Consider the following 22455-nt stretch of genomic DNA (forward strand, 5'->3'; position numbering starts at 1 on the left):
GAAAACCATCTTTTGCCTAAAATGGAGCACAAATTGCCCAGGATTAGAGTTTAAAACTGCCGTAGGCTACCAAAAGAACTCTCTTAAACACTTACCGTCAAATATGTAACCCATCATTAATTGAAGAGTAGTCAGAAGTCTGAATCTGTTTTATACATTGAAGTTGGATTCTGGTGCTGTACTAAACAAGAGCAGCGTGTGGCCGGCGGCGGACACACGGCATCTGGCGTGAGGCCCTGCTGAGCCGGCGGCCTCGTGACAGTGTCTTAAGCACTTCGCTTCCTTACTGGAAGGGAAGTAAACAGCAGGACACAGAGATAGGATATCTTCAGGCAGTTACAAGCTCCGCTCCGCAATGGCGACTAGGTGAGTAAGATATAACAAGCGACAAATACGTGTTACGAGACCTTGTTCAGTAGCATTTGGGCGACCGGATGGGAAGGGGTGAGGGAGGGGAAGGGGGAGGGGGCGGGAGGGGAAGGGGAACTTGGCGCGGCGCACGTGAGTCTGGCGGGAACCGGTGTGAGCAGCTCGGCGCTGCCCTACGCGGCGCGGCGCAGTGTTGTCCGTCCCGCGCGCAGCGATCAGCGTCCTTCTGACACGGTAAGCGGCCGGCGCGGCTCCACAGCTGCACGCAGCTGCGCTCAGCTGCCGCCCGACAGTGAACCCGCTGCCCGGCGCTTTGTGACGTATGTGGCTCGCATTTCAAGCGGCGAACCGCCGTGACTGGCACGTCACCAGAGCGTTGCGCAGTCGCTGCTGCGACACCACCGCGTCGACACATATCCAGTGCTCCGCGTCGCGAACTAACAAGCGTTAAGTTGTACCCGAGGAACAGAGAGTGAACTGCAACGTAACTTCTTCAAGATCAAAAATGTGAGCCGGACCGCGACTAATCTGTTCAAAAGGATTTCGAGCTTGCAGCCGGTCTTCGTAAACTTCATTGCACGATATTTCGGCTGGACAACTGCCAGCCATCTTCAGGTGAGCCGAACGAGGACTGACGAAGACGTTCTCCGCTCCAGCTTATATAGTGCGCTTATAGTACTGCTGCGCATGCGTTGCAATTGTGGAGACAGAAGGGCCACACCGCCCAGCGTCAGCGCCCTTGCTGGTGGAACTGCAGTACTCAGCTGCCGTCGTTATTGTCGCTGGCCGCAGCTATCGAAGTCCCCTGGCGTCTTCGTCGCGAGCAAATTTCGGAGGTGACGGGATTCCATGCGTTATTCAATTGGTAACCACTGTCACGGTTCATTAGATTTTCCGCAATGCGTATTTCAACTGATTCTTTGATAATGGAGTCCCAAAAAGTTGTTGCAGTGGCCAAAATCGAAGTTTTGTCGTACTCCATTGAATGTCCGTTAGAAATACAATATTCCGCAATTGCAGACTTACTGGGCTGCAGTAGGCGCGTGCAACGCTGATGTTATGTACAAGGCTCCTCCACTGTACACGTTGCCTGTCCTATATAGGCCATACCACATTGACATGGTATTTTGTAAATTACCGCCTTCCGCCGTAACAAATCATCCTTCACCGATCCCAGCAAATCCGAAATCTTAGAGGGCGGACGAAAAAACACTTTCACATTAAAATGATTTAGAATCCTTGCTATCTTGAAGGACATATTTCAGACAAAGGGAAGAAAAGCTAGGGGACTTGGCTGGCGCGTCCTCCTCTTTATCCACTTCCCGGTTCCTGGCTCTAGTTGAGAAGGCCCTGTTAATTTGCCGGGTCGAGTACCCATTGTCTCTGAACATCGTCCTCAAATGTGCCAGTTTCTTAGGCAAATGCTCTGCATCCAACACTGTGTGTGTCCTGTGTACAAGGGGTTTAAGTACACTCATGGCCTGGGATGGATGATGGCAACTTGAAGAATGCAAATACAAATCAGTGCGAGTGGGCTTGCGATAGACAGAATGTCCCACTGTGCCGTCACTCTTCCGTTTAACCAAAACATCCAGGAATGGAAGGCAGCCATCTTTCTCTAGTTCCATAGTAAATCGAATACTGTCATGGATGGAGTTAAGATGATGAAAAAACTCCATTAACTTTTCTTCTCCGTGGGGCCACACTGTGAAAGTGTCATCGACGTACCTCCAAAAAACAGTTGGTTTACAGACCGCTGAATCAAGTGCTCTCTCCTCAACATCCTCCATAAAGAGGTTAGCCACCAGAGGAGACAGAAGGCTGCCCATTGCGACACCTCAGACTGTTCAAAATATTCCTGGTTAAACATAAAATAAGTTGAGGAGAGAGTACAAAGCAGTAATGTCCGATTCAAATTGTTGACCAATTAGAATCAAGGGATCCGCAAGAGGTACTTTTGTGAAAAGGAAAACTACATCAATACTCACTAGAAGATCCGAACTACTTGAGTGGAGAGCCCCCAGTCTGTTAATAAATTCAGCAGAGTTCTTTATATGGTGTGAACATTTGCCAACAAATGGTCTCATCAATATTACTCACTATAGGCCGTAAAGGCAGACCTTCTTTATGCACTTTAGGAAGACCTTACAGCCTCGGTGGTACGCTGTTAGAAAGATTCACAGCTCTACAGTGGAGAATCCAGTTTAAAAATAAAAATGGGGCTGCTACTTCATGCCGATTTTGTTTCTAACATGAAACTTTGTCTTTCAGGCGCAATACTAATACCTGCCGAGCTATCCATGCCGACTCGTGACCTGCCCTACTCGCTGATTCAGTTCAGCCAGTGCCTTTTCCCGACAGGCAGGCAATGCGTGCAGGGGAGACAATGTGAAGTTTGGAAACTGGGAGAGACAGGACCGTTCAGACATGACGCTGTGAGGGTGGATAGTGAGACGTGCCTGTATAGACAATCAATGTCCGTAAAACTCAAATACCGTCACACAATTTTAATCACCCAGGACGTTTCTGTATAAAGTCCGCTGCACGGTGAAAACAAGTTCTGGAACCATTAAGCTGCCGCTATCCTATTCACCGCCATTTCACTCTACTAGGAATGGCAGTCGATCAAGATACAGGGGTTGGGCGAAAATATATAAAATATGGAAATTCTTGCTTCAACATGGATGCATATGCTAGCTAAGCCTGTAGCTTACGCTGTTGTGTTTGACCGTGAGCGGGACCTGTGCAATGTCGACAACACTTTGCAAGCGTCAGTCGAGGTCAGTTCTGTGTGGTTGTGAGTGCATTGTGTCGCAGCTAGGCGAAGCCGAGCGTGCATAAATGGTTAGTGCCCGCACGGTGGGCACTTCCGTAATGAAGGCAGACGAAGTGTTACGTGTTCCAAGACAGACCGTATAGTGGATTGATACCACTTACAGAGAACGCGCGAAAACAATAGCCTCTAAGACACAACGAAGATCAAGTGTGAGTTGAGTCATCATGAAGGATGGTCATAAGACGAAGAATAGATGGACAATAGCTGCAAAAGCCACTGCAGAAAGGAATGTCACACTCGCTAACTCTGTCTGCACCGAAACAACACGAAAGGACATCCATAAGCAAGGAACTGCAGGGCAAGCTGGTATTCCAAAACCACTCATCAGTGATCCAGATAACGTCGATGGAGCCGAAGCCATAAAACCTGGACTATGGAAAATGTCATTTCGTAAGATGAAGCTTGTTTCAAACTGTTTCCAGCATCTGGCAGAGTTTACGCCCCAAGACTGAAAAATGGCAGAGGTTCGGTGATATGGGCAGTCATATCGTAGCATTCCATGGGTCCCGTAGCTGTCCTACAAGGTCACATTACTTCAGAGGATTATGCGACTATTTTGGCTGATCAGGTTCATCCCATTCTCAATAGTGGTGATGTTTTCCAACACGACAGTGACCCTTTACACACAGCTCGTATCGTCCAGGTCTGGTTTCGTGAGCACGAAGATGAATTGTCACATCTACCCAGATATCAACATTATTACATTTTCTAGCGCACTTTGGATAGAAGGGCGCGTTTCACATCCATTATCGTTAGCTGAAACTGTTGTGTCTAGACAAGACACCCTAGACACAATGAGAGGAAGCCGAAAGGCACGCGCTTAAACTCACGCAGGCTGGCGTGAGGTCTGAAACAGGATACGTAATGAATGCTATAAACAAAAGTACGTAGCTTCTGGAATACTTAACTTTAATCCACATTTGTAGAACATCGCTCTTGATGATACATTAATAGAATCTCAATATCAATTATCAATTGAATACGACGCCTTGCTAGGTCGTAGCAAATGTAGCTGAAGGCTATGCTAACTATCGTCTCGGCAAATGAGATCGTATTTGTCAGTGAACCATTGCTATGAACGTCGGCTGTACAACTGGGGCGAGTGCCCGGACGTCTCTCTAGACCTGCCGTGTGGTGGCGCTCGGTCTGCAATTACTGACATTGGCGACACGCGGGTCCGGCGTATACTAATGGACCGCGGCCGATTTAAAGGCTACCACATAGCAAGTGTGGTGTCTGGCGGTGACACCACGGAAACCACCACTATTTTGGAGGAACAATCGTACAAGACCCATTTATCCTCTCCGAGACGAGTAGAAGATATTTTTGATGCCAACGGTTTTCCTACACCGTACTAGTCATAGTAAAGTTTTCTGTTTTTGGTCTTTCCTTATTTTGATACATACCGTCATCAGTGGAGAGGTTCTGCTGTGTTTGTGAAGAAGTACATCTAAGCTGCAAATTGGTACATGAGTTATTCTTAAATAGCTCATACCGTAAGGACACTACACATAAAAATCAATGGCCGTGTTTCGATTTCTAGGCCACCATATGTGCTGACACCTGTCAGAACGCTTTGTGTTAGTTACTGCTATTAGATACGCTTTTAGAATGACTAATGTCTCACAGAATGTGGCTGATACGTTATATGAGCACATAACGCCACGCCGGTGAGCTCGCGTGGTTCACTATTGTGAACGGTGGAGCTGTTTTTCAGTGTCCCACGGTCTGGGGTTTTGGTCAGATGATGGGGTGGCCTTTACTTAATCCTTCTAGGTGTCAATTTACGCAAAATGATGAAAACCGCAGCAGCTGTTGAACGAATATTATTTTATTGTTTATAACCGGTTTCGGAATAATATAATTCCATCTTGTGTCATACACTGTTAGATGGAAGCAATATGTTACAATTACGGATAAACAGTTATTCAAAAATGAAAATTTACAATAAACCGATGACTGTGCATTATTGACTTAAAGCATAACATAACTACCGTTGTTTTCCACCCAATGTCGTCTCTGGGACAAAAAATTCCGTGTTCCACTTTATAAAGGAGGGAACCTAAGAACTTATCAAAATGAAAACATGCCTCAGAAAACCCCTGTTTCTAGAATCACGAAACACCTACTGAATACTAAAAAAAAGGAAAAGGACCACACAATACGCGAAAGAGACTTACATAGGACGACGAAATCACCGCCTCCCTCGTTTGGCCGTACTGAAAGGAAAACAATGAACAGTTGGGGGAAGAAATGGTTCAAATGGCTCTGAGCACTATGGGACTTAACTTCTGAGGTCATCAGTCCCCTAGAACTTAGAACTACTTAAACCTAACTAACCTAAGGACATCACACACATTTATTCCCGAGGCAGGATTCGAACCTGCGACCGTTGCGGTCGCGTGGTTCCAGACTATAGCGCCTAGAACCGCTCGGCCACGCCGGCCAGCAGTTGTGGGAACAGACTAGCGCGAACGTTCTCGATATGTGTCGCAAACCAGGTTACTGCATACAGCTATAGAAGGTGGAAAGTTTAAGACCGCGAGCGGGAAATCAAGATTAAAGACTGTGGATACTCAAAACGCTAGGGAGGAAGAAAACCCAAGCACCTAGATGTAAATCACAAAACTGTGTAACGAATACATTAACCAATTTTGTTGGAAAAGATCAGACCAGTTGACAAAATTAGAGTTAGAGAAGGAAATTCTCCAAAACAGACAAAAATTTTAAAAACGTAACTTGAGGGATAACCTAAAATATGTCTTGACTGCCTAAAATATTTTTATGGTTCGGGTATATACGTTCGTTAATAGTTTGAGGTTGAGAGTGGAGGCTTCGTCGAATTTCTATCTCTTAAATTACATTAAATATCCGATTTTTACCTACAGTGTACAAAACGTGGTGGTTACACAGCTTTGTCTTTTATATCTAGATGTACAGCAGCGTTTAGACCACACAAACTCTTTTATCGGGTTTACCCGATATGGCTTTAAACGTTACCCCTATCACAGCTACAGTACTTGCAACAACTTTGTTTGCGTCACGTGTGGCGGGCGCTCTCACCCGTCACTCCTCTCAGCAGTTTTCCTGTTAGACTGAATTTTCTCATGTCGAGAAAAGAGAAGGTGCGATCTGCTTTATCTGATAAAATACTTTCTATAGCCAAGATGGCAGTAATACTTCTTTATTTTCGACAACCAGTTTCGACAGACTTTACTGTCATCGTCTGGTATGTAACGCAGTGCATGTACGTGTAATATATCTCTTATCATGATTTATGACGTAATATTTGAGAAGAACAGTCTGTTTTTCATCGACATTACAAGAAAAAGGAAATTGTTCATTTACAAACCCTCAAAAATTTTCATTGCAAAAGTTGTTCATTGTGATTTGGAACCTAATGCTAAGTTGTCATATTAATGTAGCACATTATACAAAAGTTTGTCAGATATAAAAATAAAATATTTACGATCAAAAAGCACCTCGTGCACATGGCCATGTTCGTATATGCTGCTCTCACAGATGAGTGTTAAGTCTTAAAAATCAAAATATACAGTAAATGCACACTAGCACATCTGTTTGCGTTAGCTTGAAATGTTTCATTCGTTGATGATACTTCTTAGACGGCGTATACGCTACAGCTGGATGGCAGAGTTACGAAGGTAACACGTGCACATCGTGTTACAGGCAAAAGGTGGCTCTTACGTCGATAAGATCAGAGCGCTACAAACGAGTATACGTACTTGGCCATGTGCACCAGGTGCTTTTTGATTGTAGAGGTTTTATTTCTGATAAACTTGTATAATGTGTTACATTTTATCCACTAATATGCCAACTTGGTATGACGTTCCAACTCACAATGGAGGCGTTTTCAAACAGAAATTTTTGAAGGCATGTTGATGTAATTACGTCAGATCAAGAAAGAAGAAATGTTACAAGCACTATGTTAAAGACCAGAAAATGACACAAAGTGTATGGAAATCGTTTGTCAAAATAAGGAAGTAGCAATGTGATCTTGGCTGTAGCAAGTTTGTTACCAAGTAAGACCAGATGTGCAATGCGGTGTTTCCTGTCGGAATGTAAGAGTCTTTCATATATTGTCCTCATCCTCTTTTTAATATTTCGTAGTGTTTCTTGATGCTGCAGATAATGGTTTTTAACAGACTTTTTCGTGTTGCTAACATCTTGGATTCCATATTTTATAAAGTGCAAATTGAAGCTTTCGTTCCACGAACGATGTAGGGTAGAAGAAAACCTTAGTCCTCTTCGCTTTATGTTAATAATGCCCTGTCATCAACTTACTGCTACATTTTCATTTTTGAATGAATATTTATAACTGTATACAAAACAAAACAATTTCCCCCGTCCCTAACGTTGACTTCCGCATTTAACAACACAACCACGACAAAACTTACATTCCCATTTCTTTCGCATACGTGTACACGTCCGGCATGTTGTCGTACAAGTCGAAACAAACAAGTTGTGACGCAGCCGCCAAGGTCTTCTCCAGTATCAGCGTAGCGAAATGCATCGAGCCAGAGGCACTAGCGAGTTTCAATCTATTATTTCAAGGGTGATATGCGGATTTATTGAACGTGAAGTTAGATATGTCAAAAATATAAACGTCTTGAGCTACTTTACCTATTTTTCGAACACGATAGTTCATATAAATACAGTAAATAAAGCATACAGAACAAACAAGTGTTCCTTTGCACAGAATTTCTGTGTTGTGGCTCTGCGGACGTATTGAAGATCAGCAGACGGCACAAAACATGGAAAACTTGACAGCTGGTTACTTGTCAGTTCATAGAGAGTTTTCTTTCGGAGAAGAGTGAGACGGCCGGATACCGGTGCTTGAGGAGCAAATGCACATAACTTCTCCTTATCTCACAGTATTCGTCAAAGCTTATGAGAGCTTTCCCGATCAATTTCCAACAAATATGTTGACACAATAAGGTAATTAAGATAATACTTGTTGAAAATAAAATCAGGCGTACACCGCAAGGTTGGTTTTAACATGGCCTGGCTATCGTTTTAATCACGCCATATTGAAGGCGGATACACCCTCTTATTACTCCTACTTGTGAATGTCGCATCCATCCTGACATTGTACCGCTTCATCAGCAGTTTAACGTGGAATCCCAACTATGGTAAGAGCTATTTTCATATGGAGACCGTATTGATAGAGATTTCTTTTTCAAAAGTACCAGTATTGGACCTTTTTTTAGTTTAATGCTGGTTTTCAGGTTCGATCAGGAGAGGATCTTACTGTGTCTATGCATCTACACTACCCAACAGCGTCCTCAATGATTTTCGCAAATTTCTTTCTGACTACTGTTCTTTCCTATATCACCTATCAACACTCCCATTATTAATTTAAAGAATATCCAGACCTCATTACTAAGTTATGTTTTCTAGAACCTTTCAATTTCGAGATTATCTTTCCGTAGCTTATCGTCCTACTGTAGCATCGGTACAGAAAAGCATTCAGTTTCATCATCTACGGTTTTCCGACGGTCCATTTTTCTCTTCCGTAGAACACTGTCTTCAAGTCGCTTTTCTTCAGTTCTGTGCCTATGTTTTACACCAGTAGAACTCTAACGTTAAGGGGGTGGCTCTTGTCATGTGTGCATGTACCCTCATCCCTCTACGTCGTACTATTTTTTGTCATCTTGCAACTGAAAAGAAATTTTTTTCACAACTTCTCCTGTCGTGTCAACTCTAGTTCTGTTTATCAATTAGCTTCTTTCTGTTTCCCCTCTGAAAATGTTTAGTAGCTTTAGTTATTACTAATCCTTACTCTGTTTTGTGTAAATTGCTCACTTCATCCAGCATTTCTTCTAACCCTTCCACTGAAGTAAGAGTCTCATGAAGTTGGCTAACATAAGGACTCTAATAGACAAAATTTTTCACTAGGTCTATAAGTTCCACACATTATCTTGATTTTTGTCTATTACTCCTTCCGTTACTTAGCACAGACTGAGAGTTTCCTCTCCACTATCTTTACAATTTTTGAAACAGGTTAGAATTTATTATTTGAACTGTGAACCATACAGTCATTTCCCAGATTATCAAAAAGTAACCAAACGTTCTGTCTCGACAAAGGTTTATGACCTTCATGTTGTCGCTCCTGACAGCTTGTGGGGGAAGCCTGCTGTTGATTGATGCGTTGAAGGTGAAATTTGATTGGTGAGGGTTAGTTAGGTGAAACTGAGTCAGTCTGTTTGGGATAATGGTTTAACTTGCTACAGCTCATCAAGTTTATGCTACGACGGATGAGTAACCGAGCTAAAAGAAAATAGATCTAAGACACTAACACCAGATGTCCTTTCGAAAACCATCATGGAATAAACGATTTAATGTCCCGTTCCAACGTATTATTTGTAGAGAGATTCCCGCCATCAGTTCCCTATTGTTTCGGCTGATGAGACGTCGTGAAGAGGTAGTTAGTACAGAAAACTGTCCACTGATTTCATCACAACTTGCACACTGCTATCGTTCCTACCACTGACGAACCAAACCCAACGAGGGAAATTTCTTCCAGCATCTGGGCGAGATTGGTGACAGCTATTTGTATTAATAAATGCAATCAGTAAGTAAGTCTTTATAATATGACTTATACATTTCCAGGTATCTCTGAATGAAACGCGCGGGGGGATACAAAGTAATTTCTTAAATAGGTGAAATTCAGTCAAACTGGTTGGGGTAATGGTTTACAGAATTACTTCTCATCAGGTACTGTGCACCTTCCTTTAAAGAAGAAGGGGCGCCAAATTAACAAAGATTAGCTAATTTTAATTGCAAATGATCAATACTTAGTACAACTGCTTCTCCTCGCTGACTGTAACCTCGCTTAAACAGAAGTAGCTGTAAAAAGAATTGAGATTATGTTTTTACACCCAGTCGTCGACATCTGTACAGATAAAAGCACATCTTGGATGGAGAAGGATGGGAAAGCCTTTTCCGAAGAGCCATCTCGCCAATCGCACTAAGCAATATGTGGAAATCATCTGGATAACCGTCCTTCCGATAGAGTTCATTGTCCCACCTGCGTGCAGCCCCTTAGACATTCGTGAACTGTATGTTACAACCGCTATCATCCGCACAAATCATCCTACTCCTTAAATTTCCCACTGGACATAGTAGTTCTTCGCATACTTTGATATGCGTCTCGTGGGACTGAGACTGAGGTACATCAGTCGTTGTACCTTTTGTTCCTCATTAGAGTGGAACTACTTTGAGAATTGTATTTCAAGCAGTTTCTAGAGCTCGATACTTATTGTCACGTATGCGGTTGTCATAGTAAAAGAAACACAACCTTTTGCTTTTCGCTCTAAAATTTTTCCTTTCCTTTACAAAGAACTGAAAGACTCCGTTATGAAAGCACGCATTACGCAAGTAAAACATCGTCATTACCGAAGCTCAGTTTCATTGAGTCGTACTAAACATTGCTAGCTGTAACTAGCCCATAACGGAAATGATAAAACGTTATGGGTGCTCTGAAATGCGTTACTTAAGAGCTCTATGGTCATTTGTTCAGTAGGTATGTTCCACAGTAGTGAAAATGAACAAGTAGTCATACATTTTAGAGCCCATATTTACTGGCCTTTCTTTACTCTTTTGGTACATACTACCTCCACCAAAAATACGGAAACCAAAGAGTACGCAGTAGAAGAGATTTATTTCACAATATCGAAGATGAACAAGTGCTCATAGCTCTTGAAGTACACTTTTTGGTGCCCGTGTGTATTATACATTTTTGTCTTGTTTTTGCACACACTTCCACCTCCGGAAGTTTCCTACCCTACATTCTTAGCAACGTTAGTACCGGTAAGTGTATTACACTGTTAGAGGAAGCAGAACGATTTTCGCCCATAACTTTCGATTCGTCCGTTTCGGGACCATGGTGTCTTACCTCAAACTGATTCATTTACCCTTCCCATCATCCGTGAAATTTTGTAACTTCATAACATAATCGCTCCATATATCTTGCTTCCACGTTAACGAGGTGTTGTAGCATGTTCGTGCGCTTTTCGGGAGTGGAACGGTGGAGAAATGGCTTGAATGTGGTTCGACGTACCCTCTGCCGGGATCCTTAATTGTGCAACTGGAGAGTAATCATGAAGATGTAAATGTATAGATGTATTCCCTTTTTGTTCATCGCAAGAAGTGAACATTTACTCCAGATTATATAACGTGACCACGATCATTTTAGTAGTGGACTATAACACTCTTGCAGAAAAAACCATAATTATTTTGTTTCTTGCTTCTTGTCTGTGATGAACACAGCGACAATTCTTAGTCATTCTCCAAGAATTTCACGTGTGCATCTCATAATGCATTCGTTAACTGAGTTGTGTGATACTGCACTACTGGCTCACGGCGAGCAAAATGATATCTGCTGTTTCACATTTTCCTAAGAATATAACGATGTAAATGGCGCTATAAAAGGTCGATGCCCCTCCCGCGTCAGATTCTTTGTTTTTCACAGTTACACTCCCTTTATCTATGTTTTGTACATTATGTATACCATTGTCTGCTCGTCTGCCTTAGGACGGCCTGTCTTAAATATTGCCACTGGCGTATCTCATACTGTCGTATGAACTCATAAAAGAATCTGCTGCACCACGCTATTGTTCTTCGAAGAGTTACTGCCAGCTGAAGACAAAGTAGCTCCTCATAGGACTATTAATCACGTCGCGGCTTAAAGTGAAGATTATTGACACATGTTGCCGAAGGGAACATACTGGACCGGAAACACTGGCCATGGCTTGAAAAATAACACACAGCGGCGATACTGCTGAACATCAGTAACTTCCTCCTTCTATTTGTCAAATGTCACGCGAAACGACAGTAGTCGTGTTTCTGAGATCTGTTTCTCATCTGTTCAGATATTTGCCGCCAACGAGAGCCGATTTTACTTCAAGGGTGCCTACTTGTTGCAAAACAGTAGTAACATTTGTCTACTGAGTAAGAAGTTTTTATTATCGAGATAAGTATTGCAGGAAAAAACATTTTTTTCTCACAAGAACATTACTGCTACGACGCATTTGGTAGTTCCGATATTCCCATGCATGTGCGTTGCTTCTTCATGAACAAACGTTTTTTAAGCATTGAAGTACAATAGAAGTTCGCTAAGCCGTCGCCCATTACAAGGTGTCTGGTATTTTTATGTCTTTACGGTTACGCTCTTTTATGTTACAACAAGGGAAGATTTCGCTTAAAAAAAGCTTTATATAACATGTTTAACTAAAAGAATTAAGTAAATTAGACTGTGCTATTTCGAATTACATTCTTATTACTGTATGACGAAATAAAAGAATGTGGGGAAATTAATATAAATTCTTAGTTAGACAATAGTACACATTTTCCTTCATTTCAATACGTCCTGAGATGTGTACTAGAACGTTGGGCAGATTCTTAATCATAGCATTCGAAACTGGTACCAAATATTTCAGAACTTAGGCTATTTCCTGAGAGATGCGATTGCTATCTTGTATTAACCGGGAGCACTGCTTTTGTATTATTTCATTTTCCTCGTCTCACAGAAAGCATTATACAGTAGACCCAGTAGTCGAAAACAGCTCTTAAATAGGGGCAACAGTAGAATACTGAAGAAAAAAATAACAACCAAGGGCATCATAGACTCAGTGTCAGAGAATATGTTTTAATGTCCATATTCCGCTGTGCTAAAACAAATGCTATCGGGAGTAATATACAGGATGTTTCACAAAGATATTATCAGCCCCTGATAGCTGAGTGGTCAGCGCGACGGAATGTCATACCTAACGACCCGGGCTCGATTCCTAACTGGGTCGGAGATTTTCTCCGCTCAGGGGCTGGGTGTTGCGTTGTCTTTATCATCATCATTTCATCCCCATCGACACGCAAGTCGTAGAAGTGACGTCAACTCGAAAGACTTGCACCAGTCGAACGGTTGACCCGACGGGAGGCCCTAGCCACACGGCATTTATTACAAACATATTCAAATATTTTAATATCTTAATCTACAAGTAAAACTAAAGGAAAAAGTTCATGGTCAACATAGGTCCGCAAATTTTTAGGTATGGAGTTACGGCTAGTAAAATGTTCAGCCTGAAATTTAGCAAATTCGCTAATATGAAGCCATCGCAAAACTGTACGAGGTTAAAGTAAAGCACGATTTCCACTTATTTTGTTGTTATTGGTCTGGTGACTCTAATAAAACATGTCCCAGACGTGTATCTGCAGTAGTTTCCCAGAACATCCACAGAAGCAAAGATTATTATACAAGTAAATTTGTTTACTTTCCATTAAGGATGCAGAAACTTTTATGTAATTGTTGGTAACTTCTAGTGAGTTGTTTCAGTCGTTTCCTAACCTTGAAACGAGTTACTTTTCTGTATTTTTCAGTGAAAGAACATAATAACAACAGTGTTTTAAGTGAAACCACATAGTAACTGTTGTACTTTGTAGATTATTTATGAAACAGGGATGCCATTCAAATTTACAACAGTGGAATATTCCGATGTGGTGTTTATTTACTGCAAATGTGATGGTAACGCTGCGGCCGCAGTTAACGACTATAGCGTACGTTATCCAACGTGGAGGATTCCGAATGCACGAGCCATTAGCGGAGTATTTCGAATGTTACGGGAGACAGATTCTCTACCTAGCGTATAATTAATATGAGCCCTCGATACGTGAAGACGATGATGAGTATATCATGGCTGCTGTTCAACGTAGTCCTGGTACCAGTACACGACATACCTCTGAACGATTAGGCACTTCACAATCTAACGTATGGCGTACACTGAAGTACAATGATCAGTATCCTTACCATAAACAAAAACTGCATCATTTACATCTGGGAGATCCTGCCCTTCGCTTGGAGTTGTGGAACGCGAGGGGAAAGTAGTTGCGTGTGACGATAAATTCCGACAACCGCGGACGCCTCCACCCAGTGCCACAAAAGTTCCTTCAACAGGCGACCCCGGCCCCCTCTCATCACCCAAGTCCGTGTCTGCAAGAGGAACACCAGCACCACCAGCTGCCCCCCCTGCGCACACCAACAGCAGCATCAGCAAAGCACCCATCGCAGAGGGGCAGCGTGTAGCTGCCACTCAGCCACGACACCCCAAGACGGCGCAGACGCCGACACCCGCTGCCACCACCAGCGATTTTAATTATATCAACATAGATTTAAACTTAAAATTAAGTAGATTAGAAAAAAGGGAGCTCTTCGAAACAGCGCAAAGAATGATCATTAGGCTATACCACCCCCATGGCAACTCAGTCTGCTTTCGTACAACGGAGCAGACGGACAGAATAATCCTGAAAACAGAGAACATCCCCACGGACTCAGATAGTCTGCTAGACCTACTCCTGCAGGTTTGCGCTCGCAGAGAAGAAAAATTTGATCTCGAAAAATTATACAAAGATCACGTTAGGGCCTATGGAAGGACCTACTTCGATTTCAGTCAAACAGGAAGTAAGTGCTACGTTCACGTGAAGCATCCGATCTGAGGGTTGCTCAACTGAACGCCATGAGAAGCACACACGTCAGTCTGGAACTTCCACAGGTCCTGAATGAGCTAAACTGCGATATCCTGTGCATACAGGAGCCATATACGAAACAAGGCCATATCACCAATATCCCCACCCACGCGATATCAATATCGGGTAAGGCAGACTGCAAGGCGTCAGTCATAATCCTCAACACAGACATTCACCCAGTTAAAATAACGGAATTATGCACAGAACACGTTGCTACAGTGGAGATTACGTACAGGGGCGATACATGGATCGTTGCATCGATTTATGCTCAATACAGCCATTGCATTAATCCCTATGCAAATGCTATCAGAAAAATTGCACAATACGCCGGCAATAAAAAATTATTAATCTGTGCAGATATTAATGCAAAATCCACTCTATGGCACTCCAACAGAACAGATGACAGAGGACGAATAATCAATGACGTAATACATGAAAATGGACTGAACGTCATCAACGAGGAAGGACACCATCCTACATTCACAGGGCATGACGGCTCCTCATCCAACATAGACATCACCCTTGCAAATAACGCCGCGACTACCCACATACTAGACTGGACGGTACATGACCACATTACCACGAGTGACCATAATGTTATCACACTAACTCTACAGAAGACAGCAAACAACAACACTGCAACACAACCCAGAAGACTGCTCTTTCATAGGACAGACTGGGACACAGTAAGACACAAGATACAGGAACAATCACTGCAGAACATCAGAGGCAGTGTTGACTACAGAGCACACAAGTTAACAGAAATCATTACACACATACAAAACACCTGCATCCCCACATCACGCAAAACAAAACAGCAGACCAGCCCTTGGACAGCACACCTAACACAACTCAAGCAGGACACCAGACGTAGACGCAGACTCTACCAAAGGGCAATCTCAGACAGAGAAAGACAAGTAAGACTACATGAATACCGGCTTGCCAAGGACAGATACAAACAAGAACTAAATAAGACTAGAAAAGACCAATGGAATGACTACGTAGCAAGACAAACACAACTTAACATATGGGGGGAACCTTACAAGATCGTGACCGAAAAAATCAAGAGCCCACTGGTTCTGGGAACGCTACGACAGGATGACGGGGTGATGACTAAAGGATGGAGAGGCACAGCGGAGTACCTGCTAGGCAAACTCCTTCCTGACGACATCGCCACCACAGACACACCTGAACAAGCAGCATTGAGACGAGAACTTACCACAGCCTACACCACACCAACCGTCACCTGTCCGTTTGCGCAGGAAGAGGTGGCGATAGCGATCTCAGAACTTAAAAATAAGAAAGCGCCTGGACCAGATGGTATCCACTCTGAGGTACTAAAACAGATAGCACCGCAGATCACCCCATACCTCACAACACTGCTGAACGACGCATTAAGGCTAGGCCGTGTGCCTGCAGTGTGGAAAGCCTCTAGGGCGGTCATCATCAAAAAAGCACCAGACAAAGACCCATCAGAACCCAAATCATACAGACCCATATGCCTCATCAATACACTCGCTAAAACACAAGAAAAACTCCTTTGCAAAAGATTACAAACACATCGCACTCTTCGGGGACTGACACCACACCAATATGGCTTTCGGGAAGGAAAGTCTATTGACGATGCAATCAACAAAGCACTTCAAATTGTACACAACACACCTACAAAGTACACACTAGCCATTATGATTGACATCTCGGGTGCATTTGACAATCTATGGTGGCCGGCCCTCTTCAAGAGGCTCAGACACCTGCAGGTACCGGAATCCCTGTACAACAGTCTTGTAGACTACTGCAGGGACAGAACAGTCGCTTGGCACATGGACGACAAGAAAGTAATCAAACGCATTACCAAAGGTTGTCCACAAGGATCGATCTGCGGCCCCATCTTCTGGGACATAATGTTAGAACCGCTCCTAGAATTACTTGAGGAGCACAATGCGACAGATGGAGTTGTCGCTTACGCTGACGACCTGTTTGTGGCAGTGTCAGCAAACAACCGTGCCCAGCTAGAAGACAGAGCCAATGATACACTCAAAACAATTACACAATGGTGCACAGACAACAAGCTCAAGGTAGCAGAAAATAAAACAACTTACACACTACTAAAGGGCATCCTGCATAGGAACCCAGCAGTCAAAATCGGGGACACAAACATTAAAAGATCAAAAGTAACACGCTACCTTGGAGTCTACATAGACGAACGGTTGAACTTCCACGAACACATACGAATATCCACGGACAAAGCAGAAAAAATACTGCACAAACTGGCAAGGCTAAACTCGAAACAATACAGACTACCACTGTCAGTCATACGAACATATCATTGCGCTCTCTTCGAGTCGGTACTATGTTTTGCTGCCAGCACGTGGGCCCATAGACTCAGCCTATCCACTAACAGAACCGCCGTACGGCGGGGGCAAAGAAGCATTCTGCTTCGACTAACAGGGGCCTTCAACACAACCTCAGTCGACGCACTTTGCGTCGTGATGGGAATCTTCCCAATAGACGTAACCATAAGATACCGTGCGGCAAGGTACTGGCTAAAGATGGGGAAACTAGACCAGGTTCGGCAGATCACTGGTGTACCATATGCTACATCACGTCAACTCAAAGCATGGCGTGTGGATACCTGGCAGAGCGAGTGGGCTAACAGCGATAAGGGCCGACGAGTCTATAGCTTTTTCCCTGACATCAAAGAACGATTAAGACTGAAGCATATCGATCCTAGCCGCGGTATGGTACATTTTCTGACAGGCCACGGCCCTTATCCCACGCACCTGAGCCGCATGAGTCTGCAGCAGACTACCAGATGCACATGTGGGGAAGAAGGCTCCCCAGAACACACTGTCCTATTCTGCGGGCAACGCACAAACATTAGACACACACTACACATTACCCGGCAGAATACCCAAGATGAAATATACACCATTCTACGAGACCCAGACCTATGTGACAAACTTAATACACTAACTGACGAAATATCCAGGTCTCTGTATACCGAATATCTAAACAATAGACCATTCAGAAGGCAAGGCCGGGGACGCAGACCACAGAGTGCCCATGAGATGGATAGCAGTACAAACACCTCGGGCGAAGACACAGATGTTGAGATAAGCCATGTCGACGACCCATTGTGGCAACCTGCGTATGAGTAGTCTAGGTACCTGAACAACATCCAACACTAAAGAACACACACATGCACACAAAATCACAAATGAGTAATAGTCAAAAGCCAGGCACTTACCCCAGGGACCTACGCATCCTGGCGAGAAGCAACACCCAGCCTGGATGGAAGGATCTTAACTGTGGTTCCCCTTAGCTGGGCCCAACCCGACGGATACTTAACGTAGATCGGGGAAAACCACCGTCCAGGCTGAGTTGCCGCGTAACCAGGAGGCGGGAACTGGTCTTACATGCACGTGTACACACATACACACACACGCACATAGCACATATATACAAGAACACACACAAGAGGATATGCAGTCAAAGGTGACATGACACCTGTAAACAAGGGTTAACTCCAAGATAGGCACCTACCATACGAACCTACGCCTCCCGACGAGAGGCAACACTGGGCCTGGATGGAAGGATCTTAATTGTGGTTCCCCTTAGCTGGGCCCAACCCGACAGATACACAATGTAGATCGGGGAAAACCACCGTCCAGGCTGAGTTGCCATATAGCCGGGAGGTGCCAATCATTCATCAAGCGAGAACTTGTCTGACAAGCACACACACACACACCCACAACCACACATAATGACACAAACACAGACCTAAACAAATTCAATAAAATCATTCCATCACATCTAGACTAGTTAATATTTAATTTTGCACTATGTAAGTAGTAATAAGCTAATGAAGTATACAAGTACATATGTGAACTGTGAGTGGCGGCCAGCGTCTTGAAGGTCATTCCAAGACCCTGACCGCAACCCACACATAGGTGGTGGTAATTTCTCTATCCTTTTCTTTCCTATCTTTCTGTTTACTCCTTCTTAAATTCAAAATGAAATTGTTTTCCATTTCCGTATTATTTATATTATTTGTAATGTATCTAAAAGCTGCACAACGAACAAAAACGAACAAATAACGTAAAAGCCCGCCTCCACGTGGCAAGACTTGGGCAACAGTGTGAGTGGGATCGGGAACAGGGGAGGTAACTCACATAACCACTCCTGGGCCCGAGCCCAGTCACAGTGGCTAAGAGGCTTAATACGACCCACCATAAGCAATTAGAAGGTGGGTCAATAAATAAAGAGCAGCAAGTGAAAAAAAAAAAAAAGTTGTGGAACTGGTTAAATACTAATCGGCAGTCAGACACATGCGTTTTATTTACTGATGAGGCACAGTTTACTCGAGATGGTATAAAAACTTTACGTAACGAGCACGTATGGACTGAAGCAAACTCACATGCAACAGCGTATGCAATTTCCTGCAGCGATTTAGCGTAAATGTGAGGTGTGTTATAATCAACACACACTTTACTGGATTATTCATTTTCCGAGGACGTCTAACTGGTGAGATGTACTTACAATTGGTTCAAATGGCTCTGAGCACTATGGGACTTAATTTCTGAGGTCATCAGCCCCCTAGAACTTAGAACTACTTAAACCTAACTAACCTAAGGACATCACACACATCCAAGCCCGAGGCAGGATTCGAACCTGCGACCGTACCAGTCGCGCGGTTCCGGACTGCGCGCCTAGAACCGCTAGACCACCGCGGCCGGCGCCCGGTTTAACGCCAATGGAATATTGTGTATGGGAATGGATAAAGGACATAGTTTATGAGGACAAAATCAATACACGTGAGGCATTACTTGCTCACATTATCAGTGCAATAGACGAAATTAAGAGCAACCCTGTGAAACTGAAACGAGCAGCGAAATATTTTCATACAAGTGCAGCTAAGTTCATTGAACCTGGTGGAGACATTTTTGAACATTTATTGTGAATGTATTGTCAAAGTGTATGTACACCGCACAATTTCCTTAACACTGAGCTTTGTTTTTTCCCGTTTTACATGAATTCACGTATTGTATGGTATTAATAAAAGCAGATTATCTGACACATTCATACAGTTTCAGTTAACGTTAGCCGGCCGTTGTGATCGAACGGTTCTAGGTGCTTCAGTCCGGAATCGCACAACCACTACGGTCGCAGGTTCGAATTCTGCCTCGGGCATGGATGTGTGTGATGTCCTTAGGTTAGTTAGGTTTAAGTAGTTCCAAGTTCTAGGGGACTGATGACCTCAGATGTTAAGTCCCATAGTACTTAGAGCCATTTTGAGTTAACGTTATTACCATCATTTTTCCAACATTAAATTCTCTACAACTTCTGTTGAAAATTTTGTGCAATTGTTTGGAATTAGAAAACAAATTGGCCCAAGTAGTTAATAAATTAGAAATTTTACAAAATTACATCTTTGCCTCCCTGGTTGTTCTGGAAAACTACGGCAGATACACGTCTCGGACATGTTTCGTTAGATTCACCAGATCAATAACAACAAAATAAATAGAAATCGTGCTTTTCTTTAACGTCGTACAGTTTTTGCGATGGCTTCATATTAGCGAAGTTGCTAAATTTCAGGTAAAATCTTTTATTAGGCGTAACTCCGTAACTAAATATTTGCAGACCTATGTCTATATGAACTTTTTTCTTTGGTTTTACTTGTAGAATACCATATTAAAATATTTGCATGTATTCGTGAAACACCCTGTATAGCCGTGGAATAACATTTCGTTCATCGATTTGTAACACCTTCATAGAAACCTTGACTTTTACTGTAAAAGACGATTTGGTCCTGCAAGGCGTTTTCATGGTTCTCAGACGTAGAAGGGAGTTACTACCAGTGACTATAAATAATTTGTAAGCTCATACATATAACATCTAGTATACTGGATTTTGCATTACATTTATTAATGGTTCGAATGAGAACAAAGCATCAAACACAGTCATAGATGTTGGATCACAATTCGATAGTATGACAGAAGCCTCTGCCCTAGTCAGTCCGAACACTATCAAGACACTGTAATCAGCTATAATGACGAGTGTATGGGGCGACTTTCTCCTTATTTCCTGAAATTCTAGAAAAATTTTATGGAATTCCCCGTGGAAGTTATGAGACTTCAGCAATGTCAAGACAGGTAGCTGAGGAGAAGATTAGTGTTTAACATTCCTTCGACGACGAGGTCGTTACAAAAAGAACAACAGCTCAGATTAGGGAAGGATGGAGAAGGAAAGCGGCCGTGCTCTTTCGAAGGAACCATGCCGGAATTTGCCATAAGTGATTTAGGGAAATCAAGGAACACCTAAAACAGAATGGACAGACGCGGGAGTGAGACGTCGCGCTCCCAAATGCGAGTCCATTGTGCTAACCACTGCGCTACCCTACTCGTTCAATACAGGTAGACTGTAATGCGTAACTATACAGAAAGGTAGCACTACGCCATTCGTCGAAACAAATCTCTGTGTTTTCGTTTACTTTTATTATTCCTGAACTGATTTACATAAAAGAAGGATCTGTGTATTAGGATTACGTATCATCTGAGATTTCTCATCAAATGACAGTAGCACATTAGGGGGTTATCCTCCTGCGCACAACGGAAGAACATCACAACTCATAATACAAACCCGTCAGGAGCTCTGCCTTCAACTTGAAGGTTATTCAAGTGTGTCTGTTACGTAGCACCCTTATCAAACAGTCACTAATCACTCGTTAGCCCGTCAAGTGATTTTAAAATACTATACAAATAATACCTTAAGACCAAAGTCCAAAGTACATTGATTACTATATTTGTCCCGCTCTACATCTGCTTCTACCTGCACATGGATTCTCTGCAAATCACACTTAAGAGCCTGGCAGAGGGTTCTTAGAGCCAGCTTCAAAACAATTCTCTATTATTCCGCTCTCGAGCAGGGCACGAAAATAACGAATGCCGATGTCTTTCCGTGCGAGTTTTTATTCCCTTATCTTATTATGATGATCGTCTCTCCCTATGTAGGTCAGCGTCAACAAGATATGTTCGTATTCAGAGGAGAAAGTTGATGATCAGAAACGCCTTTGTTTTAATGACGTCCACCGCAAGTCCTGTACCATGTCCGTGAAACTTCCTCCCCTATTTCTCGATAATACAGAAAGCGCTGGTCTTCTTTGAACTTTCTCTGCGTATCCGGTAATCCTACCTGATAAGCATCCAACACATTCTGACTGAAATCGATCATACGTAGCAAATTGAGTAATTCAATGGTTCGAATACATATCAGCTAATGTTCATTTTCAGTGCTGTTTAGTAGCGTTCTGTTTTTAGGGCGTGTTAAATGAAAGCCTTACCTGTCTAATAAACGAAAATTCGTTCCGGCAACCTGTGACTCGGTAAGCTTATGTGCAGCAGTGTACATCTGCACAAGAACGGTCGCAGGGACAGTGTAAACGCGCCCGCCTCAATAGCAACTTTTTCTTATGACGAATAGCGTTTTATTATTTGTTTCGTGTGTAGTGAATCCGTGGAACTAGTGAAATCCGTTGCAGAATGGAGGTCGACTATGACGATGAATATCTGAAGTAGTAGCAAGGAAACAAAATATCTAGAAGGTCCCTAAATGGCTTTAAGTCCGAGGTTATGGGTCTCTTTTCTTGTGGGTGAATTAGTCGCGATACAAAACCGCCAGGCGATTTTGAACGCCACTGCCGTAACTGTAAAAATTAT

At 43.1% G+C, this 22455-nt stretch overlaps 1 protein-coding gene across 1 annotated transcript in view; it reads left to right on the plus strand.

Annotated features, from left to right (window-relative positions):
- The first annotated feature begins 553 nt into the window (after nucleotides 1-553).
- LOC124622355 overlaps nucleotides 554-22455 on the plus strand; it is a 70693-nt gene continuing 48791 nt past the window's right edge. Inside the window, exon 1 of the mRNA XM_047148036.1 lies at nucleotides 554-603. The gene's annotated coding sequence lies outside the window, so the exon portion shown is untranslated. The remainder of the gene's footprint in view (nucleotides 604-22455) is intronic.

Source organism: Schistocerca americana, chromosome 1, assembly GCF_021461395.2.
Source record: "Schistocerca americana isolate TAMUIC-IGC-003095 chromosome 1, iqSchAmer2.1, whole genome shotgun sequence".
Classification (NCBI taxonomy): domain Eukaryota; kingdom Metazoa; phylum Arthropoda; class Insecta; order Orthoptera; family Acrididae; genus Schistocerca; species Schistocerca americana.